The sequence below is a fragment of the Lissotriton vulgaris genome, chromosome 7 (assembly GCF_964263255.1).
Source record: "Lissotriton vulgaris chromosome 7, aLisVul1.2, whole genome shotgun sequence".
Classification (NCBI taxonomy): Eukaryota; Metazoa; Chordata; class Amphibia; order Caudata; family Salamandridae; genus Lissotriton; species Lissotriton vulgaris.
In genome coordinates this window covers 1,330,757,890-1,330,776,006 of record NC_141695.1, presented here as the reverse complement: position 1 = coordinate 1,330,776,006, position 18,117 = coordinate 1,330,757,890, and the positions used below count along the sequence as shown (strand labels likewise).

Here is an 18,117-nt window from a genome sequence, read left to right as displayed (position 1 = left end):
AATAGCAAGTGCCCTTGCTGTTGCTTTCCAGCACCTACTTAGGAATCTTTCCATTCCCCATCCTCTTGCTATTTGTAAAACCATTGATTGTAAACGGATGCCCACGCTTGCATATTGCTTTTTTTGTGTACAATACTCAAATCTCAAACTTGCTGGATCGAGGTCAATGCCAATGTTGGAGATGGCTATTCAGGCTACCAGCTTGCACAGTGCAGGCACAAATCTTCCTTGAGTTCACTTTAGCCCGATAAGAGTTTGTACTCAACGCAATGTTTCTTTCTAGCTCTGCCAAGTTGTGAGCAGCTGGGTAGGGGTTTAACAGCAGCTCACGTGGGACATCATCCCAGGTAAATCATCAGATTTGTCAATGTTTCATCAGGCAGCAACCCAACATCTTGCCGCCAATGAACTTTTGCAAGCTGCTTTTCCAGCAACAAAACGTCCAAAAATTCTGCTGAAGCAAACCAGGCTACTATGAAATAAACAAGGACCCCCTGGGTAGTAGTACAGACTCCTAGGGCAGGGTAACAGCATATGTGAATAAAGAATCCTAGGCCATCAACTAATAAAATGAACAATTAACCAGAACCAATTGTAAAGGGAACAGTCAAAGATAAAAATAATTATATAAAAAACATGTTTTTAATTGACATAGTAAAAATCATATAGAAGCTGAACACAGATCAGACTATATGATAGGAATATACATATATCATAAATCATACATTAACATATAATAAAAAATGAATAAATACAATTAAAATATTTTTAAAGATAAAATGAGTGTCTAAAGTGCTAGAGAACACATGAAAACTCGTGTGTTCTCTAGCACTTTAGGCACTCATTTTATCTTTAAAAATATTTTAATTGTATTGTTTATATTTCATGGTGTCATGTATTTATTCATTTTTTATTATTCCACACTCGTAGAGACCACTGCCTTGGCTGTGATTGCTCTGGGAGCGGGGGGTTGCTGTGTAGCCACCTGGGCATGGCCCCCAGCGGGAAATACCCTATGGCTATTTGCCATTTCCTCAGGAATGGGACTGTAGCAAGTCCCTGGTTGGGAAACAGTTCAGGGTGGGTGGGGTGGGAGGGTGGGAGTATAATACTGGCAGTTTGGGATTGCTTCAGTGGGAGGGGGGTGGAAGATGCATGAATGTTTGGGGATTGATTGTTTTGACCTTTGGTAAACACACACTGCCCTGTATTAAGAACATGTACGTTGCAAGTAAGAGTTGAAAATGCATTGGACACACAGCGACTCATGGTGAACAGTTATTGTAATATAATGCTATGGCACGAGACGTCTTATTTGGAATTTCTTCATTAGATAGTAAGACACAACTGAACATTATTACGTGGAATGTCAGAGGGCTAGGGGATCCTCGGAAAAGGTGCCAGATATTGGCGTATTTGAACAGACCTAACACACATATAGCTATGCTACAAGAAACCCATTTTGCATCCCAAAAACCTAATGTATTTGCTTCTAGATGGGCCACGCACAGAGTTTTCTCCTCTTATTCCAGCTATACCAGGGGCACAGCTATATTGGTAAAAAACAAGTGCCTTTTTCCCTGGTGGGCTCGCTAAGTGTTGATAAGGGCAGATATTGCATAGCATGGGGACGCATGGGCATGGAATCAGTCACACTGGTATGTTGTTATGGACCTAATGTGGATGATCCAGACTTCTACTTCACTCTATGGGAGGCGGTGAGAACTATAGGGTCGAATCACATTGTTTGGGGCGGGGATTTCAACGTCACCTATGCTCTGTCTATAGATAGATCACACCCCGCACCACACCATTGCACCAAAGCGGGCGCACTGCTCCATGACATCATCACAGAACATCAGCTTCTAGACGTGTGGCGGCACATATACCCCTCAAAACGGGAAGGTACACATTTCACGGCGCATGCAGCTACTTGGGCGAGGCTTGATTACTGGTTGGTCTCTCGAGGGCTTGGGCCTGCCATCTGCACAGTACAACACATGGCTCGAACATACTCCGATAACGCACCTGTCAGATTAGCACTTTCTTCAGCGGATTTTAGCACACCATGCAGCGTGTGGCGAATGAACCCCAAGATGTTTATGGACACAGTTTTCCAGGAGGAACTGCACAAGGAGATATTGGATTTTTTGAGCACAAAAAGGGGACGGAGCAAAACGTAGAGACCATTTGGGAGGCCTTTAAAGTCACACTGAGGGGTTATTGCGTCTCCAAGGGGACAGGGGTGCTTAGGGCTATTACTGATACGTTACGCAGAATAGAGCGAGAACTTAAGACTCTGGAAGAGGCACTGAAGCATGCTCCATGCTCCAGATCGGGATGCACAGGAGAACTTCAGGGTCAAACTCACAGAATACACTGAAGAAGCGCAGAGGGAGGTACACTTTAGGGGCAAGCATTGGCAGGCTCGCAGATATGGAGAAGGGGAGCGGCCTGGCAAGACATTGGCGGACATTGTTCATACGCCTCGATATTCCAACTATGTAGTGGAACTGGAAAAGGCTGACGGGACACGCTGCTGTGATATGGCCGGCATATTAACAGAATTTACCAATCACTACGAAAGGTTATATACCACCTCAGAGACCCCCAGTGTTAAGCTAGATGACTACTTAAATGACGTAACCCTTGGCTGGCTAGCGATGCTCAGCGTAGATTTCTGTGTGCACCATTTGAATTGGATGAAGTTCGCGAAGCCATAATGGAGTTACAATCTGGGAAGACCACAGGAATGGATGGTATCCTCATCGAATTCTATAAAACTTATATTGACATCATGGCCCCTGTACTGTGGGAGGTTTATGAAGAATCCTTGGAGGTGGGATCTCTCCCCCGTCAATGAGGAAGTCCCTCATCATATCCCTGCTGAAACCAGATAAACCGGCCCAGCTATGCGGATCATACCGGCCGCTCTCTTTACTCAATTGTGAAGCCAAAATGTTTGCAAAACTTATTGCTAAACGTCTGATTTTGCTGCTCGAACATCTTATCCTCCCGGACCAGTCTGGGTTTGTCCCTGGGAGAGCCATTTTCCATAATTTGAGAACCCTCTTCACGGTGAGGAATAATGTTGCCTCTGAAATACCATTAGCAGCGGTTTTCCTAGACGCCTCCATTGAGTGGCATTATATATTTGCGATCATGAGTCAAATGGGGTTCCCACCACTCTTTCTGTCTTGGATCCACCTGTTGCATCGTCAACCGGGGGCCAAAGTGCTTATCAACGGCCAGATGTCACTGAGATTCTCGATTACTAGAGGGACGCGCCAGGGGTGCCCGCTGTCCCCACTCTTATTTGCCTTGGCCACAGAACCCCTTGCAGCACGTCTGCGTCAACATCACAACGCAATGGCCTTAACATGCAGCAAATCCTTATCTCCATGTACTCAGATGACATCGCGCTATATGTGAAGGACACGCAGAATAACTTGAATACACTCTTGCGAGAGTTTGTTTTTGGGCACCTATCTGGAGTTCAGATCAACTGGGGGAAATCCTGCATCTTTCCCTTAACTGACTCAGTGGACCGCTTTCCGATGGACTTCCCGTTAGAGTGGTGTGCAGATGAGCTCCGATATTTGGGGATCGGTATCACCAGTAATAAGGAAGAGCTCATGAGGCTCAACTGCGGAGTGGCACTCACTCGCATTACTGACCAGGTAAATCGATGGATTAGTCTTCCGCTGTCTCTGGCAGATAGGACATCGCTGATTAAGATGGTGATCTTACCCCAGCTATTATATCTGTTCCTGAATATCCCCTTTTTTCTGGGACGATATTTTTTCAAGGCCCTTAGGTCTGAGATGATTCGTTTAGTGTGCGGGGGCAAGCTGGCTAGACTGAAATGGGCTGTGTTAATAAGACCTTACTCGGCAGGTGGCTTTGACATACCTGATTTTGAACAATATTATATCAGCGCTCAGGCACACTATTTATATTTTTGGATACATCAACCTAAATATATGCCGCAGCTGGCAGCAGAGCATTGGCTTGTTCACCGAATACCGATAGAGGGCGCTATATACATGACCCTTCATGCCCGGGAATGCACTCAGACAACTGTAAATGCCACGATCACGGCGCGGCAGCGTATTGTGCGCCAATTTGAGACCCCTATACCATATTCGCCGCTGCTACCTCTGGTATATCATCCAGACATGCCCCTCTTGCAGGAAGCGCTCTTTCATAAATGGCAGGACCGCACCTCCATCAAACATTGGGGGGATCTGTATGAAAATGGAACATTCCGTACTTCTGACGGCATGCTTCGCGGTGCACACTGCACGCCACTAGATGTATTCTTATACATCCGCCTTAAGCTAGGTGTTAGATCCTTGCATGTAGACTTTCCGGATGAACCCCCGCTACATGCACTACTGCAGACACTCTTACAGCAACAGTCGCGGAAACGGCTAGTATCTCTGCTCTATTGCACCGTACGCACTCAACAACATACTGAAGCTACACCATCCCGCTCAAAATGGGAGACCGAGCTAGGCACTCCCATAACGGATGAACAATGGGAAGACTGCTACTCGCAAACTGAAAGAATATCGGCCAGCAGCAGGTTGAGGATTATACACTATAAATATCTTCACAGACTTTACCACACCCCGGTCAGTATGCACAAATACCGTCTTCGTGATAATGATAGGTGTGACAGGTGTCAGGCTCCACAGGCCGATTTCTTACACTTGTGCTGGAGCGGCCCAGCAGTACACGATTTCTGGGAACATGTTTTTACAGCACTGAACCAAATGACCAATATATGCATAGAAGCCACACCACTGATTGCTTTATTGAGCCATGTTAAACATATCCCACTAGCATACCGCCGATACACTGCACTGGCATTGTTAATGGCTAAAAGGCGGGTAGCCTGTAGATGGAGCAGGGGTAGAGCGCCTAAGTTTAAGGACTGGCTAAACGATCTGATACACTGCCAGGAACAGTCTGCCCTGTATGCTGAGCTATTACCTATCACATCCAAACCTAGGGACATATGGTCGCCACTAGTAGCTGACTTGCAGCTGAGGACCCACGGCGGAGACAGCTAGTGCATCCATAGGTACAATACTGAGCATACTCTCTTACATGTCACCACTTAAGGTGCCGGTGTACCGTGTACAGGGGCTACATGGCGGAGTCCCCAGAGGGGGTGTAATTGATAGTGGAGTAAGAGGACCAGGGAGGAGAATCTGTCTGCCTGGATGAGTACCAGCTATACATGAGGGGAGGTTAGTATATGTAATGCTGTTGGTGTGGAGAGCATAGCCGCGTGCCGACCTAGAGTGGCAAGAGATATATCTATGACATACCCAAGACCTCTATTACTTTCCATTCTTTCGGATGTTGTGTTCTGTTGCTCCTCCTAGGTAAATGCCATAGTGCCTTTTAGTCCAACGCGGCCGGCCTGAAGAGGTTGTAGGCGACTTACTGTGTTATCATGTTTATGTTATTTAGTTTTACTTTGTTTACTTGACGGAGATATTATGATGCTGCCAGCCAATACTGGTTGTAGGCCCAAAGCTGTGTACCCTTGGAACCTACCAATAAAGGTCTTTGAAACTTTAAAAAAAAAAAGAAGTTTTGCTGTAGTGAATTGTGCTGATTAATTATTGCTTCTAAAATCCCTAACACTGATAATACACATCTGATTGTATTTGTTTTTGTGTCTAAATTCATATTAATATCTGCTTTATTTGTATAAATTGGTGTCGGATTTTCTTAAACTCATGTCAATTACTTATCATCCAGGTTGGTACTCTGAAATGCCTAACACGTTTCTCTAGTAAAGCCTGACTGCTCTTTGCTGAGCTAAGGATTTATTATTTTGAATCCAAGGACCATCCTAGGGGTATTGTGTTAGTATTGCATGTCGTGGCTTAACCAGCATCAACCGAGATGCCTTACTCGACCACAGTATGACCAAACCTGTAACCAAGAGACTCACGTTTGTCAATACCTTCTGTACACTGTCCAACAAAGTTCAGAAGACAGTACGCAGACACTGGCGCATTTTAAATATTGCCACAGAGAATATTCCACTACCGTTATTTGCGTTCAAGAGAGGCCCAAGCCTGCGAGACAGCCTCGTACACACTCGTCCAAGGCAACAGCTGAAACAAGAATCTAACACTCTCTAGGGGCTTCCTCCGGTACGTGGCCACTATCCTTGTGGTTCATGTAGTGTTTGCCCACAGACTATGAAAACGGAATCCGTAGATATTGGAATTCTGGGAAACCATACAAACTGCAACACAGATCGCGTGATCTATATGATCACATGCCCGTGTTCACTGAGGTACGTGGGCCACACCATTCGCAAAATCAATCTACGAATCAGTGAGCACAAAAGTACCATACGCTGTAACAAGCAATCCACATGCCTGACCAATCATTTCCTGAGTGTCAAACATTCAGCAGATGACATGAGATGGGTGATCCGTGAACATCCCATGATTCCTCAACATGTTACCGATATCTCCAGATTTCTGTTAATTAGGGAACAAAGGAGGATTTTTAAACTCGGAACAGATATAGAGGTCCTGAACAATAGTATTCCATGGGTTCAGATCTGACCTATCCATGATACACCTAACAGTTGCCACACTAATGACAGCAACCCTGAATCACACTTATTAAAAATGTCGGAAACCAGCATTTTCTCTACTGGCACGTCATCATAGATACGAGTGTCACAGCAACCCAATGGGTGATGTGGTGCGCTCACACTACAAAGACATAGATGAGGATGGACAATTTCGGGTCCGATACAGCTGTAGAACATATGCCATCAGTGCTGCAGGTACCATTGGACACTATGATTGGCTCAATATTCTCCACTAGCTTCTCCAACCTACAGATATCGGAGATGACATTGTGACTACATGAAGCCTACTAGTTCTAAGGACACCTCTGCTTATTACACATGTCGGTGGTCCTGTTAGGAGCATAACGAACCTAGATATATATTTAACCTCTATTAAGTGTTCCCAATCTACAGCTTTTATATAAGTTAAAAAGAATCTACAGAATTTTTTACAATACCTCGCACTGCATTAATGTAATTTTACCCATTAAATGGAACAGGGTGTGGTATGAAACATACTAGGTCAGTGATGAAGATAGTTATGATCATCTTTATGAAAAGTGGGGTTAAAAGAAATGATTGAATAAGCGTTCCCCTTTTTATCAGATACTCTTGATACACGTCGTTTAATTTCGCGACTTGTGCTGCCGCTGCCATTTCGCGGCTTCAAACGAACACACACGCGCACCAGCCGATGTTAACTACGATCGCGGATGCGTGCTAATATAGCGTCAGGGTAGGACGCGTGAAGTATCAGCATAGAATCTGCAAAGAGCGGTGTGTCATATGGGCGCATGCGCGTTCGGAGTTAAAACAATTAGAGAAGATAGCATCTGAGGGTGACGCGAGGCCCGCACATGCTCCAATAGCAGAACGCATGACAGGCAGGTCGGAATTCAAACACAACTACGCGGGCTGCGTTTGGCCAATTAGTTGATGAGATCTGATTAGGCCAATCAGCTCCACTGTAAGAAGGGACTAGAAACCATCCTCGGTACCTCCCACACTGCTCGCAGACTGCGAAGGGGTGCCGACGGATAGGTGAGTTAATACAAGCTATTTGGCTGTATTTAGTTGTTGGGTTTTGTTAGTTTGAGCTCAATTTGACTGCTCTACTCTTAAGGTTTCTTTATGACAAGAGCAGTACTCATAATTATCAGCATGGGCATAGTATAGTATCTTGAACCATGGGCTCCCTAGTCAGTGCTGAGAACCACTGAACCAGGCTTAGCACTAATACTTTATCTATGGACTTAATAATTTGAATACCATAACATGGCTGACCCTTCACTATACTTCTGATTAAATCATTTGTGAAGGAATTTTCCAACAAAGGTCAGTTATCCCAGACCTGATTATAGTTACAGAGTTAAGTGGGCACTACAAAATATAACAGTAAATTAGACTAGACCTTGGTTTATCTTCATTTTTTACAAATATGAAGCAATTACCTAAGTCTATGTCAGTCTGCAGCCGCCAATGGTGTTGAATGTCATGGTCGAAGGTCGTTTTTGATTTAGGTTTTATTTATTTTGCTTTGAGAGTATACCAGGGGTACATAAGATGGATAATGTGATTACCCTTTGTCCCCGTGTTCTCTCTTACCATTAGAGCGGGGCCTCAGCCACCGAGCAGTTGCCGGGTGAGGTGAGGCTTACTCCCACAGAAAGCTGGGTGAGTATTTTTCAATTGTCAAACTTTAATTTCCCAATCAGAATCATGTGTTGAATGGGCATAGTCGAATACAGTGTATTATCGACTCAGTGATGTGTTTTACCTCCATGCTTAGAGCATATGTTTTGTTTACCACTTCAAGCCTAATTGCTTTCTTTGACAGCACTTTCCTTTTTTCTACGAATGAAGAAATAGCTCTCAAACTACATATACATGGGATACATGTCTGGTAGTGTGGTAATACACCACTGATCTATTTTCTTCTGATGAATGAATTGATGATTAACACATTTCACCTATGATTTTCTTGCAGTAGAACACTTTTCTTATAAGGTCCTGAAGAAAGCCGAGCTAGTGAGCTATACGGCTGAAACATGTCGACCTCACTTGTTGCCAAAAGATAGTTAAATTATCCCAAACTATCAGGCGGTTTTTATTAGATGGCATTAGGACAATCTTCAATAAACATATTTTTTGTCCTTTTAGTCATTTTTATTTCACACACGTTTATCACTTGCACTGCACTCCATCAGTTTCCACATACCTTGAACAACCAGAGTGGCTGAGACCTTCTGAGAGTATGAGGTCTAGTATCCATGTATGCTAGCCTTGGAGCAACTTTGGCTACATGTGACCCCTCTCTCTTGGTTTTCCAGATGACGAAGTTCCACCAAATGAGTGGGCTGATGGAAACTTTCCTCAAGCCAGGTATTGGACAAGCTATGTAAAACTGGTGAACTGGGTATTCTTTAGCATCGGAGGTTCCTCTGTCGCACCAAATAGACCGATTTCCTCCCCGTAGTCAGATAGGTTAACCAGCATCACAACATAATACTCCACTTTCCTACAGCCACTAAAAGCAACTCTTTACCATGCCATTATGTTGGTTCTAATTAAATCATGAATTGCTTTTTACAAAGTGGCAGCAGGACACGTAGTGCACCTTTGCTTCCCCAGTGTGTACAGGTTAATAAATCAATGGGGTGTGAGATATCACAAGACTTCTCGTCAACAGTGGATATAAGTGTATTGTTGAAATGTCTAAAACACAGACGTGTACCCATGACAACAATCACTCCAAACATAGAATAATCCAAGTAGCACATCTATTATAAATCATAAAACTATTTTGCAATTTTGTATAAACAGTGATATTTAGCAAATAAGATACTAAACAAAAAAATATATTGTTCTTCCTACACAATAAAATGTATTGTTCTGTATGGATGTACGTTGTTACAACGCATGCTTTTACCAGGCATGCTTTTACAACGCAGGTTTTTCAACGCAAGTCGTTACAACGACTTGCGTTGGGGGGTGCTGGATAGTGAATAGGTAAATTTACTATTCCAACTCCAGTCCCCGTGGATAGTAGGGAAGGTGTTGGATAGTAAATTAAACTATTACCTATCCTAGAGCGCCCCCCAGCGCAATTCGTTTTAATGACTTGCGTTGAAAAACCTGCGTTGTAAAGGCACTGCGTGGTAAAAGTTGCGTCGTAAAGGATGTTTCCCTTCTGTATGTGCTCACTGAGCATCCAAGAGTAGGGCCTAGATGTAGGTAATTTTATTTTACCACTTCTTAAACACCGAATTTTACCGATTCGGTATTCAAGAAGTGGGGGGGGGGATGTAGGTATTACAGAATCGGTAAATACCGAATCGTTGAGATTCGGTATTTACCGATTCTGTAAATACCGATTCGGTAATGCCCATTGATTCCTATGGGCATTGAAGCCCATAGGAATCAATGGGCATTACCGAATCGGTATTTACCGATTCGGTAAATACCGATTCCAGCAAGGGTGCAGGGGGTGTCACTTTGGCCCCCTCTAGCACCCCAAATACAGGCATGTGTGCCATGTGGCACACAGACATGCCCTAAGGGTATGTCTGTCTGTCACATGGCATAGGTGTGCATGCACACATGTGCATGCACACCTGGATTCGGTATTTTACCACCCAATTGGATTGGGTGGTAAAATACTGATTCTGAAAGGCCTTTGGGACTCAGAGGAGTCTCACCTACATCTAGAAGTTACCGAATCGGTAAAAATACTGATTCGGTATTTTACCGAATCAGTAAATTTAGCGATTCGGTAAATTTACAGATTCAATAAAATTGGCCCCCTACATCCCAAAAACCCATTTATCAGTCGTAACGGCCGAAATCGTCCGTTACCGGCCGGTAAATGGCCACCTACATCTGGCCCTAGATGCTCTAATCATAAGCTATAATAAGGATCAAAACCCACTTTTATGCTAAGGACCAAAGAGTAGGGATCACAGAGGATGAAAAAGCCTGAGAGGTTGATTTGAAAACCAGTATACCCTAGTCCAATGCACAATCCAGAATCACTGTTATGAATAGGAGTCACACAGCTCTAAACCCTGAAAGCTATCACTAGCTTCAATCTTTGCTCCTTTTCATCCTGAGTAGAGGGCTGTCATTTGTTTAAACTCTTATTGAAGGCCCTTTGACTTAAAACTCAAATGAAAAAAATATTGAGACATGCTGCTTGAATTCTTCTTCAAAGATAAGGCTTTGATCCCATTCAAGATGTTATTGTCTTACATATACTTTTGCCCACCCAGATGTGAAAGTGGGACTAATTTATATCAGTTTCGTTTTTATCTTGTATTGATATTCTGATTTAAGAATTCAACTATGGCCGTTTTAATTTACACAGCGTTTTTGTGTAGCACAATCTATAAAAAAAAATATTCCAGGTGACTCCAGGCTATATAGTTATTTCACTGTTAGATGCAAGTGCTGGAGGGATTGTGCGCCTAGAAATAGAAAGTTGTGATGCTGAAATGATGCACTATTTAAACAAGCCTTATCATGACCAACTATTGAGCATAGACCTGTCAAGAGAATTATGATCCTGGATTCACTTGTGGTGTTTATCAAGCATAAATGACATGCACTACAAAGCCTAATGGTAATATAGCTGGGGGATAACGACAATATTCAGAGTGCCTAACAATACAGAGATTTACAGGAGAGTAAAGAGCTGATACTGTATGTAGCAATGTGGATCCCAATGTCACAGGACAAGCCAAAACCCTGGATAGAGATGCCAGGAAGCAGAGTAAACTGCGCAAGGAGCAATATCACAAAAAGCTATTTTGTAGGTTATTAGGCAAAATAAAGGAACCCAAGGTGTCTTCATCCAGATTGAGTCCACGGACTACACATGGGTAAGGATTTGTTTCTATTAAATTTTCAATACATTTGGAAAGGGAGTGAAATGATAGAGCACAGATGGGGTGCACACAAGTATCAGAAAACAAGTGGAGTGGCACAGCAGATTTACAGAAGTCTCAAATGTAGATCGACAAATCAAAGCACTCTTCTGGACTCCACTGAGGTCACAACAAAGGGATGTGGGATACATCAATGCTATCAAGTAAAGTGGACAGTTAACACTCATTATCCATCTGAACAGTGAGTCCAGAAAATAAAAAGCAGAAATAGAAAACGACATAGGTCATTCAACATCTATGATAGGCACCTTGATCGTCTATAAAATCAATCCAAATTAAGTAATAAACATGTGACCTGTTGCTCTTCCAAAACAAACGTACTCTAATCTTTCAATAGTCTGTTGGGGGGCATGATCATGGTCATACAACAAATTGAATGTCATAAGATATTGTGAACGTAAATAATTATTTTACTCACCCCACTCCGTATTGTAAAAGCAAGTATCCTTAGGAGGGGAACATGTACCAGGAAATACACCGAAAAAAACTTGTTGGTAGCATTCGATCGCTTCACCTAAATGAGATAGGAGAGAGTTAGTGTGATGGAAGAGGAAAGAAGACAAATTTAGAGATTGAAAGTGAGATCATGAGCAACATACCAGGACGCATCAAAGAAGGCAAGTAGATGGATTGAACTATGTAGCTATATGAGCAGAGCATAAAAACTAAAGAATTTTGGATGGAGTGCGAGCACAGGTTTTCAGCATCTGTTTATATTACCATACTTCACACCCTTTTACTTTAATTACCTTTAACTCATGAGCCAAAGCAGATGGGTCGACAGATAGAGTGCGATGGAGGCACACGAAGAGCGGCTTTGCTTCTCTCGCCATTCAATGTCAAAATACATCTTTCAGTTCTGCTAGCAATAGTCTACCTGGTGCAATTTCTAGGAGATTGAATACAGTTTTTCTAGACTCTGCTTACCGGCATCCGTTATAAGATATCTACGGAACTGCTATAAAGAAAACTCAATTGTATTCATGGTACATTTTGGAACTCACTGCTAATATATATCCGTTCATATTGAATTGAAAATTTCCCCAACTTTTGTTATTTGATTAAATAACAAAAACTCCAACTCTTTTTAATTAGATGCAGTAAAACGCATTTTAGATCGGCTCAGCTATTTCCACCAGGATCAGGCCTTCTTCCATTAGCAAATGTTTTCCAGGCATGTAGCACACAGCAAGACCTGAATTGAGGAGGTGCTCCTACCTGTGGGGAACAGCTAAGTACATAAAGCATACCATACCACAATTGTACCTCGTCTCTTGCCAGAGGTACAAATCAGTGATCACAAGTAAATTTAGCGGTGGATGATATACATTTTTTACACAGTCGTTGTAATGGCAGTTTAGTTATAATTTAGCCAGAGTTTCCATGGGGAGAGTATTTTTTGCTTTACTAATAACTTTGGCACCTTTTGAAAAATCAGCACAAACGTTATTTAACCACAGTTCTGTTCTGGAAAGTTTCTGGGTGATCTGTGACCAGTGGCTAAGAAAAAGAGGGAATCCAAATCTTTGATTCCTCATGTTATTTGTCATAAGAAAGTTTTAAAGCTGTACAGAAGAAACCACTGAACTCAATTAAATAAATGTTTACAAAAAGTTAGAACTTTACATAGAAAGTGTGCTTTTCAGTATTTGGAGTAAATCTGTTCAGCCGTTTTATGAAAAGTGTGTTTAAAGGAGGACTCGATGTAGTCACAAAGAGGTTAGTTAGGTATATCTTGGCCCGTATTATAAATATGGTTGGTGTATTGTCCAAGTTTGCACCATTGCGCACCTTTCAACGGGTCCACCTGGCAGTGACCAGGAAAGTGCCCCCTAGGATGATAAATACACTGCCCCAGAGTGCCTGCAAAGTTGTGCTGCCATGTTACCAGCGCATTCAGTGAAATACAGAGGGACTGCTTATAAGTCACTCAGTGTTTCACATTGTAGGCAGGAGCCCACCTCAGCTTTAAAGAGAGCACTGAAATCACCATGAAGGTGGATGCAGTGAGTGACTGCACCCGCTTGCAGGGGGATGTCTGGGGCTCCCAGAGGACCCTCTTCCCCACTTCCACCTGCCATGAAAGTGTACCCCATTTTTGTGGTGTACTCTCAGTGCACCTCCTAAGGGTCACTTCCCCATTCAAATAAGGGACTACCCGCTCATGATAGCTTTGGTGTTGTATGTGTGCCAGCGCTATCAGTGTTAGAGAGGTTACTGCACATGCGCCAGTGGCCCCTTCTGTAATATCTTAATCCCCTGGGGGCATACAGAACAGGTGCAACCCCTGGGATAGGTTGTTGGGCATGAGAAGATGGCTCCTGTACCAGCCTGTTCACACTGATGGTACATCCAAGGTCAAGCAGATAAATGCTTCTTATGGGCGACCATGTGAAAGAAAGACTCCTCTTTGATTGGTTCTTGTGTATTCTGCATTGGTTGGAAGGAGTTTTGGGTGAAACTAAGGGCCAGATTTATCATAAGACACAGTGCAGCTAACCATCTTGCTGCACTGCATCAAAGGTCACAAGGGAGAACAAGGGAACCCTACTCACAAAAGAACCAGGGCAAACAGTTTATCAAAAAAATAATGGTTTTTCTCAGCTTCTATCCCATGATCTCCCTTTATCCTTTTCAGACCTTCGGTCTCAATTTTCGTTGCCCTCTAGTGCACGCTCTCAATATGAAGCGCTGCATCCCACTCTTCTGTCTTATCTTGCGTCTTTGCCAATTTCGAATCCCATTCCCCCTGCTCTTAGCCCTATTGCCTCTGCTCTGGATTCCTCTCCCTCTGCTTCTTTCCTGTACAATTCGGCTAATTTTTCTACTGACAGGCCCAAGTCGAAAGTTGAGCTAGCCTGGGAACAAGATTTCTCTTTAACTTGGCCAATTGCAATATGGGACAAAATTTGGTCCAAACTCCATAAGACCTCTAGGGCAGCCAATACAACCCAAACACTGTATTTTATTTACAATCGTACCCTTTTCACTCCCTCTGTCTTATCCTCTTTCTCGGCAGACACCCTCCCTACTTGCTGGTCTTGTCCCTGTCCATCTGCAAACCTAAAACACATGCTCTTCGATTGCCCCCCCATTTCTCGATTCTGAACTACGGTTTGGTCACAAATCCCAAAAATTGTTCAATTCAATACCCCCTTCTCTCGCCGATCGCATCTTTTTGGGCTCTTTATCCTCACCACTTCCCCAATCACATAGACACAAACTCCTAATGGATCTCCTTATTGCCATTGCTTTTCACCATATCACATCTAATTGGAAACAGGCTGCAAATGTTTCCTTTCGATCATGGTGGAATGCAATATGTTTCCATCACAGGTTGGACACTAACTTTGTTTCCCCTGTTTCCCTAGCAATTAAGCGAGATCTCCTTTGGCTTCCTTTGGTGGACTACCTATCCTCCTCTACCCCCTCCTCCGTCACTCATGATGTTCATTCCATTGAGGTGCGCAAACCACCTTAGATTCCTTTTCCATTTTAATAGTTTTCTCTTTTACAGAATGTAATGCTTGCTTTATCGTTTTTTTAAGTGCTTAGTTATTGATGCTTTTGTATTTTTTATCTCCTCATATGGTTGTATGATTTCCATTACCCCTTTCCTTTTTCTTGTATAATTTCTGATTTTATCATATTGACTGTTTCTTCGCTGATCTGGTTTCCCTTGTACTTTCTTTAATGTTCAATAAACTCAAACTTAAAAAAAAAACAATGGTTCCTGTGGTTTAATAAACGTACATTGCAAAGTCAGTGCATAGCATAATAGCAGTTAACAGCAGTAGAGGGTTTGAACGGGGATGTAGAGAAGAGAAGCAAAAATCAGTATACCAGGTTTTTTGTCATCAAAGTTTTTGTAATTCAAAACAATGGTTGCATCGATATATACATTGAAATACATAGTATTGCAAGAACATGGTGAAGGGTGTCCCACGTGTTTTAGTGAGAACCAAGGAGTAGGTGAAGGTCAGTGAGTGAATATATACAAAGGTTTCTGCTGGGGTTATATACAAGAGAAAGGAAAATGACCATATACAATAATTCACGCAATGATTACACAGTGACTATCTATATTCATAGGCACTGTTGTCGCGGTTCAATTCCTATGGCGTCAACGGCGTTTCGACCCGTGAGGATGGGGGTCTCGTCAGGACTAGTCGTTGTGGGACATCTAAGGTGGAGTGGTGGAGTGGTGTGGCTCACTGGTTGGAGGCGGCACCCGTAAGCAGAGGACGGCCCGGGACCAGGGTTCGATTCCCGACGCGGCAGGGTCGTGGACCAGGGTCAGCGGGCTCGATAATTCTCGCCTCGGTGCCTACTCCAGTCAGGGACCACACTCGGCAACTCTGGGCATTAGCTTGCCTCATCTTCACAACGGCCCCCCCAGACCGCCGGGGATGCTTGGTCGCACCTTAGAGATACCCATTAGGGACCATCTCTCAGGGTGAGCCAGGATGGGTTCCCCAGCGGTCGAAGCGCGGAGATACTCCTCCGGGAGTCGATCCTAGCGCTATATAAACCCGCAATTAAATTAAATTAAATTAAGGGTGGGTTTACAAAAAAGTAGTGAGGGTATATACTATGTTTAGGTGTAAGGTAAAAAAGCGAACTAAGCGGACAGACTTGTTACCTTAGTCTGAGTAATTGGCAACCCATGCGTGATAGATAACTAAAAACAACTTACAGTGTGCCTAGCCGGGTACTGTTGTCAGGGGGAGGGGAAAAAAGCGATAAGTAAAGGTGTAATTAAGGATGGTGCACGCATATGGGCACAATGTCGGCACATTATAGGCAGTACTCACCACTGTAGTGGTAAACAACTGGTTGAACGCTTGTGGATACAGCTATTCAAGGATGGGATGAATGGTGGTGGTACCCGTCATAAGGGGTCTGCATACAGGACAATGTAGCCCAGTGTAGCCCAAAGATGGCCACCAGAGACAAAAAAAACAAATGAAGCCCAAATATCAGCCAGATGTAGCCCAACTATAGCCCAATGACAGAATGTCCCAGAGTGTTCTAAAGAACAACTAGAGCGCTAACAGTCTTACTTATGACAAAAGTATGGCACACCTGAAGTCATCTTGATTAGAATAAAGTGTTAACACTTAAAACATTTAATTTGCAAATGAACAAAATGAGGGGGTTCATTTTGCCATAGAAATTATGATTAGTGCTGAAGAAAGAAAAATTAGGGCACATTTTGAGTGACTTCTCAAATCCTCTTATATTTCATTAAAACAATTCTGATATGCAGTCTCCCAAGAGGGCCACCAGAGACAAAAGAGCCCAAATGTAGCCCAAATATCAGCCAGATGTAGCCCAACTATAGCCCAATGACAGAATGTCCCAGAGTGTTCTAAAGAACAACTAGAACGCTAACAGTCTTACTTATGACAAAAGTATGGCACACCTGAAGTCATCTTGATTGGAATAAAGTGGTAACACTTAATACATTTAATTTGAAAAGGAACAAAATGAGGGGTTTCATTTTGCCATTGAAATTATATATATATATATATATATATATATATATATATATATTCACTGAAAAAACCATAGGTTATAGACCATATATAGTTAGGGATTAGCATTTACAAAACCTTGAAAATTCACTGAAAAAACCATTGGTTATAGACCATATATAGTTGGGGATTAGCATTTACAAAACCTTATTTTAATCGCACAAAACCATAGAAATTTGAATATATAGTTAGTTGCAATAACTATATATCGCGCACCCGCAATCCACTGCTGATGATGTCACATATTACATCATTCATGACATGGTCAGTGACATCACTGATGACATCACTGATGACATCATCCAGTGACTGTAAGTTTCTGTAAAGTTAAAATATGTCTTACATATTGAAGAATGAGTGGATGTATAAGTGTCTGGATGAAGGATTTAGTAGGTGCATGACTGACTGTATGAGAGAGTGATTAAATGTGTCTCACTGAGTGCATTGGTTAGTGACTAAACTGTCTGAATGTGTGCATCAGTATGTCTGTTGTTGTGTAAGATGCTACATGTGTTAATCAGTACCTATATGAGTAACTATATGGGTTATTGATTGGTTGCCCAAGTATTTGTATGGGAGAACAAGTGTGTGTGTGGGTGTCTGGGAGGTGTGTGACTGTGCATAGATGTGTGAGCAGTTGATTCACTAGATGTATGGGTTTAAAACTGCATGTGGAAACAGCTGTATGTGTGGTTGACTGTGTGCATGAGTGTATTGGTGAGTGAATGGATATCTCAGTGCTATATTTCAAAGTAAGTACATATGTAAAACACAGTACATGTGAGAGTTGACATATATAAATTTCTGTGTATAAGAGCTAGTGAATGTGTGAGTGGCTGCATGGATCATTGAGAACTTGTAAAAGTGATTGTATAAGAGAGTAAATATGTGTTAGAATATGTTTCAATAGGTAAGGTGTGTATAACTGTATAGTTGAGGAAATGGAGGTGTGATTGATTTGTTGCATGACTGACTAGGTGTGTGAGTAACTCCATGGATGACTGATAATCTGTGAGTGTCTGTT

At 42.6% G+C, this 18,117-nt stretch overlaps 2 long non-coding RNA genes across 3 annotated transcripts in view; one reads left to right on the top strand and one right to left on the bottom strand.

Annotated features, from left to right (window-relative positions):
• The window catches only part of LOC147703624 (uncharacterized), a 163,377-nt gene that overhangs the window by 43,969 nt on the left and 101,291 nt on the right, over positions 1 to 18,117 (bottom strand). The window contains exon 3 of the long non-coding RNA XR_015297587.1: positions 11,975 to 12,070. This is a non-coding gene — a long non-coding RNA (uncharacterized LOC147703624). The remainder of the gene's footprint in view (positions 1 to 11,974; positions 12,071 to 18,117) is intronic.
• The window catches only part of LOC147703623 (uncharacterized), a 145,715-nt gene continuing 135,198 nt past the window's right edge, over positions 7,601 to 18,117 (top strand). For both annotated transcript variants that reach the window (XR_015297589.1, XR_015297588.1), the window contains exons 1-2: positions 7,601 to 7,654; positions 8,225 to 8,287. This is a non-coding gene — a long non-coding RNA (uncharacterized LOC147703623). The remainder of the gene's footprint in view (positions 7,655 to 8,224; positions 8,288 to 18,117) is intronic.